Source organism: Dasypus novemcinctus, chromosome 12 (assembly GCF_030445035.2).
Source record: "Dasypus novemcinctus isolate mDasNov1 chromosome 12, mDasNov1.1.hap2, whole genome shotgun sequence".
Lineage (NCBI taxonomy): Eukaryota > Metazoa > Chordata > Mammalia > Cingulata > Dasypodidae > Dasypus > Dasypus novemcinctus.
In genome coordinates this window covers 90743490-90756672 of record NC_080684.1, presented here as the reverse complement: position 1 = coordinate 90756672, position 13183 = coordinate 90743490, and the positions used below count along the sequence as shown (strand labels likewise).

General features: G+C 45.1%; 1 protein-coding gene across 2 annotated transcripts in view; it reads right to left on the bottom strand.

Moving 5' to 3' along the window:
• The window catches only part of TCP11L2 (t-complex 11 like 2), a 49991-nt gene extending 41741 nt beyond the window's left edge, over positions 1–8250 (bottom strand). Inside the window, exon 1 of one of the 2 annotated variants that reach the window (XM_058308664.1) lies at positions 8034–8250. The gene's annotated coding sequence lies outside the window, so the exon portion shown is untranslated. Of the gene's footprint in view, positions 1–7993 lie in introns of both variants that reach the window. The other variant, XM_058308665.1, reaches the window with a different exon arrangement.
• Positions 8251–13183: the final 4933 nt, after the last annotated feature.

Sequence of the window (13183 nt, the reverse complement as noted above, 5' to 3'; positions counted from 1 at the left end):
CCACCGCAACCTGGTAAGCATATAGGACTCTGATTCACCAGTGGGATGGCAGTCTCAGAGGGAAAAGGGGACTCCCTATGCCACACTACTAGCCCCTGATTCTAGTCTCCAGACAACACTACCAGTGCTATTTGAGACATCTGGTCACCTCCCAGGGAAGGGCACTGGGGCCTTGCCACAACCTAGAGAGGAGATAATGGGAACACGGGATGCCCAGGCGAGGGCCCAGGGGTGCCAGATGGCCTGGAGGGAGCTGGCCCTGATAGCAGTGTGGCATCAGCTGACACTGGAGGGGAAGCCTGGGCCCAAGGAGAAAGGCACCTCAAATCCTGAATGGACAAACATGATAAGAAGGGTTCACTGAGTCCCTTTAAACCTGAACTTGCCCATGCAGTGAGGGACATTGAGCTGTTAAAGCTGCCTGAATTAGAAACCACAACTATGAACAGTGTGCCTGGATATGCCTGTAGAGTTTCTTCAATTATACAAGTAATATTATTAATTGCCACCAGTGCACCAGGTACTGAGTTGAGCCCTGGGGAAAGTAACTAACAATGAGCGAAACAGACAGGGTCCTAGTCTCATGGCTGGCAGGCCCAGATTCTTAAAACTGTGCACAGGCTAGAGGATGACGAAAGGGAAAAATACAACACTGCTGAGAAAGTACCAGAAAGGAACAGCAGGGCCAGGATAAGAGGAGGAATTGAGCTTTTGTTGAGAGAAATAGCACTATCTTTATCCCTTGGGTGGTGACATGGACAAACAGAAGCCTGAGAGGGACTTATGAAGGGCCAAAGGCCCAAGGTCATTTGTATCTTGTCTCACCAAAACAGCTCTCTTCAGTCCTGATACTTACAGGAATGCACCAGCCCGCCACGCCTGCAAACAGAAAACCAATAGCAGAGGAGCCTGCACTGACACTTATCACAGGGCAGCAAGCCTCTGCAGACAGAAGGGCTGTCCAGAGCTGGAGGTGGAGTTGCCAGGACATTTCCAAATATCTGCCTTATCCTAGACTCCCAAAGCCAACCACCATGAATTCAGACCAGAAAATAGCCCTGCATCCTTGTATCTCCAAGAGTAAAATAATCTCTATCCCAAGATAACTAGATTCTAGGGGGATAGAAGACAGAAGGAAAGGGGCTGCTCTAACCATTACACTTCCACCAACCCCCAAATCCTAAATAGAATGCCTACCCTTCCCTGCAGCTCTTTCACTGTCTTTCCCAACGTTTTACCTCTCATTGATTGCACTGCTTGAAAATGCTACCCTCTCCTGGAAGCCTTCTCTCTACCCTCTGTGCATCTGCAGCACACATTTTGGGTCTTAATTACAATACTTAGCACATATGAGGGTACAGTTACTTGCCTCCCGTGGCTACTTCCAGCTCTCTCGAATAAGACAGAGAGGGTGTCTTGTAAAGTACATGACAAGTACTCCTTTGGCACCAGGTGAATCAAAATCACCAAATCCCATTTCATACAGTTTCAACCAGAACTTTTGCAAACTGGTATCCCTATATATTTACAGGCCTCGCACTGCTAAAGCCCTGAAGCAGTAGGTTCTCTGCTACCTTATTAGTCTAAAAATCAAAATCCCCTGGTCCTTGTCACACTTTAATTTGAATATCTTTAAGTTTGTTTCCATCTTACTTTTTTCATTCATTCTGCTGTAATAACTGCTATACATGCCCTGCTCTTAATTTCTCTCCACTACAGCAGCCTCAAAAGAGCAGGGTCTTTGGCTGCTTTTCCAAGTGCAAGTGCATAAGCAGACTTAGCCCAGTGGATAGGGCGTCCGCCTACCACATGGGAGGTCCGCGGTTCAAACCCCAGGTCTCCTTGACCAGTGTGGAGCTGGCTCATGTGCAGTGCTGATGCGCACAAGAAGTGCCATGCCAGGCAGGGGCGTCCCCCGCGTAGAAGGCCCCACACACAAGGAGTGTGTCCAGTAAGGAGAGCCGCCCAGCGCAAAAGAAAGTGCGGCCTGCCCAAGAAAGGCATCTCACATATGGAGAGCTGACACAACAAGATGACGCAACAACAACAACAAAAAAGAAAAACAGATTCCCAGTGCCGCTGATAAAGATAGATGAGGTCAGAGAAGAATACACAGTGAATGGACACAGAGAGCAGACAAGGGAGGGGTGGGGAAGGGGAGAGAAATAAATAAAAAATAAACCTTTAAAAAAAAAACTTTCACCTAGGGAATTTATGAAGTAGGTTAACAGTTATAACTATTCATTTCGTTTTTTCTACTCCAGTTGAACTGTACACTTCATAGGTTCCTTAACTGTATTTAACAAGGCAATAAGGTGCAGAGATTTTTAAAAAATAAGCTCTAGATTAGAATTTAAGAGCTCAGGATTTGGGGCTCAGGGCTGTCATTAATTCGCTCTTTGACTTTACCAGCACTCTGCCTCAGTTTTCTAAAAGGGTAGGGTAAGCTATAAGGTCCCTGTTAGCTAAGAATTGCTAAGTGTGGTGGTCTAGAGATGCTCGTATCCTAGAAAAACATGTTCTTAAACTTAATTCATTCCTGTGGGTGTGAACCCATTGTAATGCATTTGAATGAGGTTACTTTAGTTAAGGTATGGCCTACCTCAATCAGCATGGGTCTTTTTTTTTTAAAGATTTTTTACTTATTTATTTATTTATTTTATTTCTCTACCCTCCTCCACTCCCCCAGTTGTCTGCTCTGTGTCCATTTGCTGTGTGTTCTTCTGTGACTGCTTCTATCCTTATCAGCAGCACCAGGAATCTGTGTTTCTTTTTGTTATATCATCTTGTTGTGTCAGTTCTTCCATGCCTACGGAGCCATTCTTGGGCAGGCTGCACTTTCTTTCACACTGGGTGGCTCTCCTTATGGCTCTCCTTGCACGTGGGGCTCCCCTACACACAGGACACCCCTGTGTGGCAGGGCACTCCTTGCACACATCAGCAGTGTGCATGGGCCAGCTACACACAGGTCAAGGAGGCCCGGGGTTTGAACTGGGGACCTCCCATGTGGTAGGCGATGCCCTATCCACTGGGCCAAGGCCACTTCCCAACATGGGTCTTAATCCTACTACTGGAGTTTTTTATAAGAAGAATGAAATTCTGACATAGAGAGAAAGCCACAGAGAGTCACCAGAAGCTGAACATTAACGGAAGCCAGAGAAATAGGAGAGCCAGGAGATGCCACCATACACCTTGCATGTGACAAAGCTAAGGATAAAGGATTGCCAGCAGCCAGCCCACAAAGCCACAGTCTTCAAGGAAGCATTGCCTTGCTGATACCTTGATTTGGACATATTACTGATTTCAAAACTGTGATCTAACAAATTTCCCTTGTTTAAGCTGACCCATTGCATGGTATTTGCTTGAGAAGCCCAGGAAACTATGCCGTTCTTTAAGAGGACAATGGCAGTCATGTAATAGGCACTTAAAAATTTACTGTAAAATCGGGAAACGGACTTTGGCCCAGTGGTTAGGGCGTCCGTCTACCATATGGGAGGTCCGCGGTTCAAACCCTGGGCCTCCCTGACCCATGTGGAGCTGGCCATGTGCAGCGCTGATGCGCGCAAGGAGTGCCGTGCCACGCAAGGGTGTCCCCTGCGTGGGGGAGCCCCACGCACAAGGAGTGCGCCCGTGAGGAAAGCCGCCCAGCGTGAAAAGAAAGAGCAGCCTGCCCAGGAATGGCGCCGCCCACACTTCCCGTGCCGCTGACGACAACAGAAGCGGACAAAGAAACAAGACGCAGCAAACAGACACCAAGAACAGACCCCCCCCGGGGGGGGGGGGGGGGAAATTAAATAAAAAAATCTTAAAAAAAAAAAATTTACTGTAAAATACATGAATGGACGAATGAATGAGTGAATGAAGATGGAAGTATGATGACTACCATTTTAGAGAAGGGGATGACTAAGGGTACCTGAAAGAGCTAGCCCTGTGTCCCACCACAGACAGAGCGAAGATAGGTTTTTAATCTGCTAGTGATTTCTCAGCCTGTGTCAGATCACCGACTTTACTTCCTTATTTCCTTTCTGCAGCAAACCCTGTCCATAAATGGTCCTGCACTGGTTCAGGATTGCAAAGATGTAGCACCAGCGTGTCACTGGAACAGTAAGAACAGTGGCCCTGGAGTGGACCATGTTGTTTTTTAAAATATAATTTATTTTAATTGTAGCAAACAGCCTGGATTTGATATTTACTGACTAGAAATAGGGAACTTACCGTTTGTAAAAAGGAATAAAACATCTACCTCATAGAAATGTTGTGAAGATTAACTGAAATGGCCAATACAGTACTCATGTACCTGGTAAGTGCTTGACAGATGTCAACTATTACTTTATTCTTACTAAAAGAAGTTCTGAATTCCAAAAATGTCAATGTTACAAAAATTTTTAAAAAAACAATAACAAAGAAAGGCTGAGAATATGTTCCAGATGAAAACAATATTAAAAAAGACTTGACAATTGAGTACAATAGAAGATCCTGGACTGGATCCTGTCCTGGAGGGGAAAAAATGTTCTAAAGGACATTATTGGGCCAACTGACAACATTGGTACAATACTTTAATCTACTGTCTGTATTCCAATGTTAAATTTACTGAAGTTGAATTGTACTATGGTTAGGTATTTAGGGATAAAGGACCAGGATATATACAACTTCTCTGAAATGAGTCAAATGAGAGAGTAACCAATAAAGCAATGGAGGAAATGTTAATAGGTGAATCTGGGTAAATTAGGGTATACAATAGTGTGTTCTTTGTACTGTTATTACAACTTTTTCTGTAAATTCAAAATAATTTCAAAATAAAAGGCTACAAGAGAAGTGCTGAACCCAAACTCTGAGATTCTAATTCAGAACAGCCCAGGCTCCTGCATTTTTTTAGATTTTGATTGTTCCTACCAAGGTATCACTGCAATAGTTTGGATACCACTATATGACAAAAATGCTTCTAGACAATCATTCTTGTTCCAAAGTCCTTCTTGAATACAGCCTAAAGGATAAAACAGGAAATAGGTCAAAGCCCTTCAGAAGAGGCAAATAAATCATCCCCTTTAAGACCTGACCCCCAGGCAGTTTCCACCCTCCACCTACCCCTTCATGCTCCAGTCCTAACGGCCTTCTCAGGGTTCCTCAGACTTGCCCAACTTCCTACCTTGGTGCACCTGCACTGCTACTCTCTCCCCCTGGAATGATCTTCTCCCTGATCCTTGGTGGAATTCAGATTTGAGATTAAATGTCACAATTTCAAAGTGACCTTCCCTGACACCCCAATTCACCATATCTAAATCAGATATTCAGTGAACCAACAAATAAAACTACATTCCTATTTGTAAGACAACTTGGGATCTCTTTCTTCTGTCTTACTCACTTTGCTTACATCCCTATTATGTCATCCTTTTCAGTAATATAGTTTTTGTCTGCATCTGTCTCCCAACTAAGCTGCTTGCAGGAAGGAGCTATGTCCATTGACTAGCTCAGCATACTTCCAATGCACCAATAATTCAAATTAGCAAAGACTCACAGTTCCAGAGCTTAAAGAAACTTTCGCTTTTGTCTTTCTACCCTCCTAAAGCTCAACGATAGCAAAAAATGACAGTACAGTTATTAAGCCCTTATTATGATCCAGCCTCATGCTGAGTGCTTTAAATGTTTTATCTCCTTGGAGTGCTTTAAATGTTCTATCTCTTTGAATCCTCATTATAATCTTGTTAGCTATGGTGCTATTATTATTCCCACTTTACAGATAAGAACCTGAGGTTCAAGAGGTTAAATAACTTGCCAAGAGTTCATAGGAACAGCAGAGGCACAACTCATATCCAGGCAGTGGATGCACTAATACCCATGCTTTATCCAGGCAATAGATCCACACTAGGACAGCTGGAGAATATTTGGTGTGCTATTCATTCTTTCCACTCCCACTCTGCCAAATAGATGTACCTATGACCACGTGGACACTTGCACATGAGGTAGCAAGCTGGCCCTACCCTGTAGTGGCTGCTCAAGTGCTATACCATGAAGGGCCTCACTGAAAGAATCTGTTGTCCAAAACAACTCTCAACCACCTCACTAGAGTAACTGAAATTCCTCTATCAGGGAACCAACCATCCTCCATGCATGGCAGTATACTTGTTTAAAACCCAAATACTATGAAAAGGGTTAACTAATTACAGCTAGTATGATTCATGAACACTTTGGAGTGGATTATTCAGATTACCCAGCAGGGGCCTGAGGAACAGAACCCATCCAGTTAAAGTTAGGCTGTGGAAAAGGGGAATTTCAAGAAACATCTAGTGGTTCCATCCTTTAAGACTGGTCAAGGTTAGGTGCAAGGTCAAGCATTCACATATGTGAGGTGAAGGGCAGGGAATAAGAAATAGGACTGGGGCTCTGAAGAGAAAAATTGCAGAGAATGTGAAAAATCTTATTTTGCAAAATGCTGCTTTAGAACCAACCAGTAGTTTAAAAAGTTATTCACACAGCAAAAATCACACAGAAATATATGCTTGTACATTCTGCTAGAGAATACTGGTCTTCATCAAATTAGACCCAACAAAGAGCCAGATAAAAGCCAACAAGATAACCATTGTCTAAAAAAGCAGATGTTCACATCATCAAAGAGCAAGATTTCTAGGCACTTTCATGCTTGAAAAGTCTTCTCCTCCCACCCCTGGCTTGCCCATTTTAGTACCTATGCTTCCCCCTTTTGGGGGGCCCTCCACCCCTAACAGGCTTTGAAGCTACCTCCATACATGATTGGGTATTTTCAGCCCTGGGTCACCCAAGCCAGGCAGCCTCCTCTGGCTGCCATGGTGATGTATGAAATCCCCAGAGGAAAGAGAAAAAGGCAAGCAGGGAGCCTCCTTACCTGGGAACCACTACTGATAACCTCATTATCAGATGACAGGCAGAAAAAGCAAGATCTCTGACTGACTGGGCCGGGGGTCAGGGGTGCAATCTTGGGTGTTGAGGTACCCACTGTAGACAAGGACAACTTGTCTAGTGTCTTCATGTTTAAAGTGGCCAAACCATGGGCAATAATATTTTCCAAACTTCCGTCGTTTGGATACTTTTAGCGACTGTTTCCACATCCCCGTTCCCATCCACAATTTAACACTTTTCTTTACCTTGACTAGATTTTCACACTTAAATACATTTATTTTGAAAGGAAACTTTATACCACTGTGGAATCGATCGTTTAATGGAATAGTTTTTCCCCCTGATACTAATGAAAAGAAAGCACGTATCTGTGTTCTTCCACTATCCCCTAAAATCATCTGTTACTCCAGAATGGTGTCACCAGAGAAGCCGTTTTCGGAAAAAAACAGCCATCCCTGAGAGGGCCGCAGTTTGAGCCCAAGTCTGACTAGAATTTCTCCACCTCTTCCTTGTAACCGAGGGTGACATCGAGAGGACCCCCCCGACGCGACGCGGAGCCTGCCCTCCCCGCGCCCTCGTCCTCCAGCCGCCCCTCCCCTGCAGCAACACCACGTTTCCTGTCACAACAAACCGGTGGGGGAAGGGGTGGCGCAGGCAAAGACGAGTGCCCTGGAAACCCCGGCAACAAACCCCAAACACAGGCGACAGGCAGCGCCCGGCCCCCTCCCCGGCTGAGCACCCCTCCAGCGCGGCCAGGGCGGCCCCCTCCCGCAGCCCTGACGGTGGGCAGCCGCTCGCCCTGGCACGGGGACGGTGGGCAGCCGCTCGCCCTGGCACGGGCCCAGCCCGGGGTAAACAGCGAGGAGGCGACCCTGAGCCCCCCGCCTGGGGACCCGAAGCCCGCGGCCACCCCGACACCTGCCGCGGCCACTCGGCGCCCGCGTCCCGCATCCACGCGGGGCGACGGTTCGAGGTCAAACTAGGGGGGTCTAGAGCGGGGAACAAGGAACGGGGCTTTATCGCCCTTGACCCCGCCGTCTGAGGACGCGGTTCCGGGGTGGCCAGGGGAGGCCAAGGGGTGGCCCGGGGGAGATGTCGCCTTCGGCCGGCCCCGGCCCCTCACCTAGGACCCGGCGAACCCCTCTCCTGGGATAGGTACGCACCAGATCCCGCACTGAGGCAAGCGAGGAGAAAGGCGACTGAGTGACCTCGGGTCAGAGAGGGGGCTCCGGGTTGTCCCCTCACCTAGCACGGCACAACCATCACAAAACCTCACCAGCTCCACAACCCTCCAGCCCCGCCTCGCCCCACGCGGTATTTAAAGGGCCCGGAGGGCCTCGGGGGCGCACACGGCGCGACCATCACGCCAACCATCGGCGGGGGGAGACGCGGCGCGGCGGCGCCAGGGTGCCTCGGCCTTCCAGAGGCGAACTCTCACAGATTTCATCGACAACAGACTTATTTTCCATCAGGGTCTGATCACAGAGACCGAGAACAGCGTGGAACAGAGAGAGTTTCTGATGCGAGAGGGAGCGGTGTCCCCTCTCAGGCTGCGAGTGGTACGGTCCAGGGACTGAAGGGGCGGAGAGAGAAGTGTTTACGGAACTGGGGCAGCAGCGCTGCCGGGTGCGCCCGGCTGTGGGGACCCGGCCTGAGGCGTCTCTGGGGGGCTGGGCGGGGCAAAGCCGCCCGTGGACCCGGTAGTAGAGCTCTGGAACGCCCCCTGCAAACTCTCCGGCCGCGGGGGGAACTGTTATTACCCTACACCCCTCATCCAGATGGCACCACCCAAACTGGATGCCCGCCCGTCACACCGTCCACCTAGGCAGAGAAAACCGAACCGATAATGTTGCTAGTGGGCTTTCTCACGCACGTGAGCAACCAGCCGTGCCACTTACTTTGGTGTCTACACCTCCACATAAACACGGGTCCTGATTTGCACCTGTTCAGGACGATTAGCTCCGGGAGATCACACCCACCCAGACTCTCTGAAGATGTAAACTTCATGTGCATGCAAAAGATAAAACGTCTTACTTCCTCTAGGGTTCTTGGCAGCACCTATCTCCGGGAGAAATTTCGCCATTGGTTAATGTAAATAACCAGTCCCAGGAGGGGCACCGTGTGGTTAGGCCTTCAGTTCATGGCCTTGTTGTGGGCGAGCATCAAGGGTACAAAAACATGCTTTCCCCACCTGTGCACATGGAAACCACTGTACACGATACATCTTCTGCCAGGTGTATATTGGTATTATTTGGGAGATAGTTGCAAGCAGAAATGTAAGTGAATTCTGTATAGACTGAATTTCTAATTAGTGCTTAAACCTATGTCTGGACAAATTGGCCCCTACAGTTTTGGAGAAAAACATAAGGGTAGAAAGTTATTCTAGATGGAATAATTTAGTGATTACAACATGAACTTGTCTGGGGTTCAAACACTGTCTGTGATACCTACTACCAATTTATTTTGGAGCACTTCATTTACTCTCTAAAATGGAAATAACTATCTCATTGGGTTATGGAGGATGAAATGATGAAGTGAAATAAAACATGGGAAGTGGGAAACACTTAGCAGTATACATAATAAGCACACACTAAGAGTTTGTTTTTAAAACTACTTAGCAAACTAGCATGAACAAACTTGGCTGGTGATTTCTATTAATTTTTATTTGTATTTTCTTATGCTACTCTCCCCTCTTCTAAAATACACAACTTGATGCAAATCAAGAGAGTAAAGAGCAAAGGCAGTTGCCATCCAGGGTCTTTTCTATAAACACACCCTTATATTAATATCGTTGGATGAAATAAGCAGTCAGGATGACAGAAGCCTCCAGTTTTAACTCTTGCCAAATAACAACCGCCACCACCACAGCTGCCATCACCACCCTAAAAATCCCACAATAGACATAATAACCAAAAATATCCTCCTGAACTTCTGGAAACTCTGACAATGACACATTGCTGCATTGGTTCCTTTGTTAGCTTTGTAGGAACATGTTAAGGATTGTTTTGCGTGATGGCATACCTCGGAGCAGGTGAATGTGAGTCAGCATGGTTGCCAATCTACCTGGGTGACCAGTTGCCTGGCCTTAAGCGTAGCACTTATTTTTAAAGTTCAAATATATAACTCTCCAAGCCACAAGGAAGGAATTTTTTGTCAAAGCAGGTGAGCCAAATTTTGGGTTGTGCTGGGGTTAGGAAGCCTATGGCAGGGGAAGAAGGGGAAGAACCTTGAGAAGAGAAAGGGTAAGTAACATAAGAGACCATAGATGGGAAAAGAAAAGATTTGGGAAACACAGTCTTCTGCTACTTTGAAGTTAAATAGGTTGCTATAGGGAAACACTTTGATGTTTGGCAAACTGCTCTCAACCTGCCTTGTGTATAATACACTTTGAAAAAAAAAAAGAGTGCTCCAAAATATAAGGCAATTACCTTAAAAACCAGTCTTGTATCACAGTCTTCTTCAGAGCTCAGTCAGTCATAGAATAACCTCCCTCCTTGCTCAGGTTAGGTTCATGACCTTCTAAAAAAAAGTCTGAAAAGGCAACCTCTTTAGCAAGTAAAATATTAGCCTTGTAGTTGAAGAGTCATTGTAATGCCTGATTTTTCTAATTTACCTCTTTTCGAACCACTTAGGGAACTCACAGTAATGCAGATGTATCCCCCCAATAAGTTATAGATTAGACCAAATTTGATCTATTGCCCTTGGCAAATGACTAAGGGCAGATGAAAATTTTGCTGGGTGAAAATATAGATACTCATTTTCTTTATAATCTTCTTGTATCTGAGTTTTAATTTACAATGAATCCTTGAAAAAAATTACAAATAACCCAAAAATGTAATTTTAATATGGATTTGCAATCTCTCAACTATTTACTTTTTATAGTGGATCTTCATCTTGTGCTGATTTAATGTAATGCAAATTCAGCTACACATACTTAGCTGGGACAGGGATAGGAAGAACACAAGGGAATAATTAAAACACTGCACGTGATTTTGCCTCCTATTTTTCTCTGTGACAGCTGTAAGGCTGCTCTCCCTGAGGTGATCTCAGCTTCCAAGCTTCTCACCCACGGCTGGTTTTACCCATGTGCAACCTGTGCATTTGCACAAGTCCCCACACTTGGAAAGGTCCTGGGTTTGGCTTAATGTTCTGCTGTTGCCATCTCGAAATTCTTAATAATCTTCAAACAAGGTGATCCGCATTTTGATTTTGCACTGGGTCCCACAAATTACGTTGCTGGTTCTGATCTCACCACACAGAGTTTGAGTCTAGCATCTAAACATATGTTTCCTTAACCTCTCCTCAAATGCAGCTGAAGAAACAGATATCTATTCCAATGCTGGAGTAGAAAAACAAACAAAAAAACAACTGGGTGTATCACAGGTTTTATGGTTCATTTAAGGAATTTTCAAGGCTACTTTGGACTGCACATGATTCGATTTCATGTTCTCACTTTAGAACCTAATCCTTCACATAAGATGTGACTCCACTCTAACCAGAAAAATTGATGAAATAGAATCCCATCTCTTTATCTCTCCCCTGTCAATCTTGGGGTGCTAAGGAGAGGGTTAAAAAAATAGTAAGAGGGGATAAAAGTCAAAAGAAAGCAGAAAGAAGAAAAAGAAGTTGGCTAAGAATGCCACCCACTAGTAATTGATGACCGAACATTCAAAAATGAATCATACCTTCTTGGCAGGTTTTGTTGTTCTTTTTCTTTTTGTTCTTGAAGATAAGGGAGATTTAGATCATTGACCAGTTTTGATTATTAAGAAAATGTTGGTGCTTGATCAAGTTTCCAAAGGCGACTCCATTGAATTGATAGAAAATTGAAGGTTACTTCAGATCCCAATTGCTTTTTCCCTCACACCAAGACACTACCCCAGACCCTTCCCCCTCACATACCAGAAAGACACACCTACTTAGTATCCCCTAGAAGAACTTCTCCACTAACCTGGACACCACTGTTGTCCTCTGGGAAGCAAAAAAAGAGTGAGAGCCACCAGTGAATAGGACTCTGGGCAGGAAGTGGGAGGAGCCAAGGAGAACTGAGGCTCAAGGGAGCCCCAGTGAGAAGTGGGTATTTGGGAGACCAAGGTGGTAAGGGCTGTCACTCTCCAAGCAGTCACTCTCCCACTCACCTCTGGGCCAGTGGACAATCATTTTCTTAAGGCCTTCATGATCCTGTTCAACAATGGATGGCCATTAAGACTCTCACTTTAAAAATCAAGTGGAATACCTATCAGAGTGGGGAAGAACTTTTAAAATAAGATGCAAAACCCAGAAGACAGAAAGGAAAAGATTAAGAAATATAGCTCTTCAGGTACAATGTTAAACAGAAAAACACAAGTTGTACAACAATGATTAAGGGGTAATACTATTTATGCTTGAGAGAGAGTTTGCCCTAGAGGGAACAGTGTATCATTCTCTGTACATATGAAATGCGTAGAAATGGAATAAAAAGATACCTTCCAAACTGTTTAGGAGGCAAGTTGGAAGATATTCCTGATTTGTTCTATATACATACAAATGTCTTATTTCTTTTACAGTGAGAATGTTTTCATATGTCATTAGTATAATTTCCCACTGACATTCAATGATACTACACCATCATTGATGTCCTCCTAAGTATACCCTAGTGGAGGTGGATTATTGATGCTACATAATAAATAACTTCCCTATCTCCTTTTTGTAAATACATAAGAAAGTAATGATAACAAGCAGGCTTTTCATATAAAGCATATAAAGGAATAGATTTGCAAACGTCCCCTCACAATGGTATGTCAGCATTACCGAGGCTGGGCGGAGGGCGGGGGCGGAGGGATACTGATTCTTACTTTTTAGGTGCTCTTCAAGTTCAATTCCTACATAGTCAAAGTACATGGAGTTTGCATTCATTTAAACATGTTTTATCCAACCTCTGACCTCTAAGGGCTTCCTTCCTTTGATGACAAACTGGACAAGCATCTTTTCTCAATGTGATATGGGACTTACATAATAGTACTGCATTTTGAGACTGAACAATTGAGAATTCTGAACAATTGAGATACTTGCACAGCAGCTTTTACCTGAGTTCCTGGAGGTGTTAGTGGAAGATATACTAGTGCACCAAGGGTTTATGACTGACCACGGGGTACTCAGTGACTCACTGAGTTGACAGGTCAAGAAAAGAAACCAGAAGAACTCATTCCATGGCTTCGCTCCGTAAACATGCACACACCCAAGTGCACTGTCACATGCAAAGTATTACCTGCTGGCATAATTATCAGACTTCCACAATAACATGTCAGCAGGCATACCAGTGATGTGCCAACTA